At 38.8% G+C, this 4,676-nt stretch overlaps 1 long non-coding RNA gene across 1 annotated transcript in view; it reads left to right on the top strand.

Annotated features, from left to right (window-relative positions):
* The window catches only part of LOC135211102 (uncharacterized), a 5,839-nt gene extending 4,212 nt beyond the window's left edge, over window positions 1–1,627 (top strand). The window contains exon 3 of the long non-coding RNA XR_010313621.1: window positions 692–1,627. This is a non-coding gene — a long non-coding RNA (uncharacterized LOC135211102). The remainder of the gene's footprint in view (window positions 1–691) is intronic.
* The last annotated feature ends 3,049 nt before the right edge of the window (window positions 1,628–4,676 follow it).

Below are 4,676 nucleotides of genomic sequence, written 5' to 3'. Positions count from 1 at the left end.
CCGAATAGTGAAGGAAGTCTCTCTCTCTCTCTCTCTCTCTCTCTCTCTCTCTCTCTCTAAATGATCTAGGACTGAATTTATTTCTGTGAAATATGGGGAGAATACTGAAGTACTCTCTCTCTCTCTCTCTCTCTCTCTCTCTCTCTCTCTCTCTCTCTCTCTCTCTCTCTCTCTCAAAATGATTTAGGATTGAATTTATTCCTGTGAAATATAGGGAGATACTGAAGTACTCTCTCTCTCTCTCTCTCTCTCTCTCTCTCTCTCTCTCTCTCTCTCCCTAGTATTGTAAGGGGTAACCTACAAAGTGGCGGTGAAAGTGTCACCCTCAAGTTACGTTATTCGAGAGAAATCGGACAGCACTCGATGATTTCTGAAGCGAAATCGAGTATTCTTCGTTATGCCATTCAGCATTTCGTAATAAGTGCTGAGGATGCTATTAAAAGCTGTCATTTTTACTATATTTTCAATTCAAATTGTTAAAAAAACTGGGTATGCGCTCATATTTGTGCATACAATAGGGCCCCCTATTCATGTAATAATTAACAAAAGTACGTACAAACCTCTGTCTGTGAAATTTTCTAACAAGGTATAAAAAGGTAGACGTTAATTACCTGAGTAAGATCTTATGACTCGCAGAATCCTGAAGCATAATAATATTCCGATAAAATATTTCTGTCTCTTTCTCTCTCAGCTGACTGCGACGACGAAAGCATCACCCAGGCACCGAAGTCCATCTGCTCTTGGCCAATGTCAATCATCTGCAGATTCTTCTTTCCAAAGGACAGATATTACAATTCCAGGCAGCTCGACATTCCACTCCATACGAGCAGGTAGTGAAAGTCCGTCGACGCTACGCCTGCCGAATGAGAATTTGGTTACTGCTGTTGTTTTTTCTTTTTTTATGAACGTTATGGGCTGTTCTTAACTTACGGACCACTATACACTTGAGTACCTGTATTGATTGTTTTGTAGGGAATATGGATAACGTTATATCATACATATATGATTCTAACGCGAAATAACGGATTCCTTTGCTTGTTTACAGCGTCTGCACAAGGTTTAATGCATCCTCCGCTAGAAAAAAAACAATGTAAATTAAGGAAAGCAATAATAAAACTCTTGAATGGAAGAAATAAATTCCAAGCTGTGTAAAACAGCATCAAGAACGAATAGGTGAACAAAATGTCGTAAAAATAACTGCTGTCAAAATATATAAAAAAAAAAATTAAAGTAAGGATCTAATCATAACAAAGTCTCCTCATTTTATAAGGGAGAAAATTTGTATGAACGAAAGGAGCGACCTTTGTTCTGTCTAACCATCTTGAAGATTACGTGAACTTTCATGAGAACTTACCGGTGAAACCAGTCGCTGAAAAGAAATAGGATTAAATCTTTTTCTTATCTTTTCTCTTCTTTATTTATTTTTTTAATCGCTTTGTTATAGTGTGGGTATATTTTCTTTCTCTTTAATATGCCAATTTTAGATGTAAGATGTTACAAACTTGTTACTGTTATCTTGTAAATAATCTATTTTATAATATCATCACATGACTGCTGCTTTTTACATAATGAATAACCACTGACACGTTTCCATTGTCATTCATTTCGAAATAAACGGATATTTAATTGTTTTCTATTATTCAACAATCCTTTATTATCTGTTCATAATTAATCATGTCTCATTTTGACTGAATGAATAGGATTAAAATAAAGGCCATTTCATTCTATTATTAGATGTGTAAACCAGGGATATTTATGTACAGAAAAATGAGGGTTTCCTATGCCTTACTCTGTTTTTATCTAGCGAAGCTGATAACGGTCTCCAGTAGTACTCGGAAGCTTCGAAGTTTTTCGGATATAAAAACAAATGTTCGTGTACATATGCACGTCTCTCTTTCTTTTTCTCTCTCTCTCCGCCAACATACATACATACATACACACACACACACACACACATATATCTATCTATCTATCTATATATATATATATATATATATGTGTGTGTGTGTGTGTGTGTCTGTGTCTGTGTGTATGGGTGTATGTGTGTGTAGGTGTGTGTGCGTGTGTGTGTGGGTGTGTGTATGCATGTACACACACACACACACACACACACACATATATATATATATATATATTATATTCACAAAGTGATTGAAAAGTAACTCCCTATTTCCAAAATCTTATAATTTATTTCCTAACTATGATTTCGATAAGAAATGGATGCGAGGAGAAAGCGTATACCATTTGGTTCTATTTTTAAATTCGGTATGGGCACCACCATTCACCACCAGCTTCTCAAGCCTCCCGGGAACCGCATCAACTGATTTCACCAAGAACTTTTGTGCAATGGAAGACACAACTTCTCGTATTCGCCCTTCAAGTTCTTCCAACGTCGGTGGTTTGGTAGAGAAGACTTGGTCCTTTAGCCAAAAGCGACCCCTTATGAAGTCACAGGGTGTTGTTAGGTCATGCTTCTGGCTGGCTACTCCTGCGGACCACGACGACCCATCCATCTCCCACGGAAGTGGGCATCCGGGTATTCAGCCATTCACGAACAACAATGCCGAAAGGTATCTCACCATTCTGCGAGATAAAATATGGCTATACACTGTTTTTTTCCATCTGTCCATCCGCCCTGGTGTTTTCGCATGGTAATAGTGCGTCCCATGCTTTAAATAGTTACGTTATGAGTAAGTTTTAGGTAAATAAAAGAATATCTGAGTGTACATTTGCAACTGAAAAGTGTTTTAATAATTTACTGTACGCGAATTACACCGTTAATATTCGAGATAGGATATTATTATAATTGTGTAATGTAAGCTGAATGTAACTATCTAAAGCCCGGGACGCAGTGTTACCATACGCAAACACCACAGGCGTGTGGACAGATGGAAAAAAACCGAGTATAGTTATCAATACTCGTGAGAATATAGAAGATTGATTTTCATGCAAGATGGCGCTGATCCACATTTTTCTATTGTTCTCCGTGAATGGCTGAATGTCCACTTCCCTGGAAGATGGATGAGGCGTCGTGGCCCGCATGAGTGGCCAGCCAGAAGCCTTGACTTTAACACCCAGCAACTTTTTTCTTGGGGGTGGTTAAATAATAACAATAATGATAATAATATCCTTTATTTCAGCTCAGGGCCATATACATGAAATGTACAAAATACAGACAGTAACATACACAATCTAGATACATGAGACAACATGATGAAAGAAATGAATAATCGGCACTTATCCACAAAATAGCTGAGATAGCATAAAAGAGAGTAATCATAATACTGGTAATAACAGTTATGATATTGGTGAGAAAAAAAATGCATTGAGAGTTATACCAGTTAGTGCACAGATTATATAACTTAAATTTCAACTAGAGACCTTAGGTGGTTACAGTAGTCAGGTCCAGAGGGCTAAATACGAAAATTGAATATAAAAAAAAAACTTTAACTTGATAGTATTCACAGTAATAATGAAAAAGTACAATATCAGCAATAAATATAATAATAATGACAAAATCTGCAGATGACATCTCGCCAATCCAGAGATTAAGTCCTTCAGGGGACAAAGGCCCCATTTTGCCATCTTTCCCACAATTTAGATCTTCTTCTTGATTCACTCCTTAGGATGCTTTGTATGAGCGAGTTGCTGCTGTTTCTCACTCGGGTTACCAGACTGGACATTGTTCTCCTTACAATGATTTTTAAATTGTCTAGGTGGTTTTCTATGAACATCTGTGTGGCGGATTGGTAGCGGGGAGTGTTTGTGAGGTGTCTCAAAATGTCATTGTGCACAACAGTGATACGTCTCATGGTCTCTCGGTTATAGTTCGTCCAGAGGGAACACCCATAGATACTGTAGCAGTACGAGCGGAAGAGCAGCAGTTTCACGTCTCGGTGACAGAAGACAAACCTCCTTGCAATCATGTTGCCAGTTGCACATAGTTTACGAAGCCTCTGTTCAATGTCTGCCGTATCTTTTAGGTCGTCGGTGATAATGTGACCCAAATACGGCAATTCGTGCACAAATTCCAACCTTTGGTTTCCGAGGAAAATTTGTGGTTCTGCAATATGCTTAAGCGATCTCGGGAGCAGCGACATGCACTGGGTCTTGGTTTAGTTGTAAATTATATCAAATTCCTCTGCATATTGGCGGAAAGTGTCGATGAGTCGTCGGAGACCTTGCACTGATGGGGAAATCAGAACCATATCCTCGGCGTAACAGAGGTTGTTTATAGTTGTTTCATTGACAGTGCATCCGATTGGAAGAGAGTTCAGTTTGACATTCAAGGCATCTGTGTACGTATTAAACAAGCATGGAGAGAGAATGCCCCCTTGCCGAAGCCCGTTTAGGGAGCCGAAGGTGTACGATAATACGTTACCCCATTTGACACAGAATTGCTGTTTGGAGAACCAGCAATGTAAAATGCCAATTAGATATAGGGGTGTGCCCCTTTCATGCAGCTTCAGGAAGAGCTTCAGGTAGTTTACTCTGTCAAATGCTTTTCTCACATCCACCACAAAACAAAGGAAAACAGGAGAGGCCGATGATAGGTAGTAGTTCAGCAATTCTTTCAGTAAGTAGATGCAGGTGTCGGTTGAGTGGTTTGCTTTAAAACCGAACTGGTTGTCAGTGGAGTGTAGAAAGGGGAGAAGTCTCACTAGAAGAACCGACTC

This window comes from Macrobrachium nipponense, chromosome 4 (genome assembly GCF_015104395.2).
Source record: "Macrobrachium nipponense isolate FS-2020 chromosome 4, ASM1510439v2, whole genome shotgun sequence".
NCBI lineage: Eukaryota > Metazoa > Arthropoda > Malacostraca > Decapoda > Palaemonidae > Macrobrachium > Macrobrachium nipponense.
This window is presented reverse-complemented; position numbering and strand designations above follow the sequence as displayed.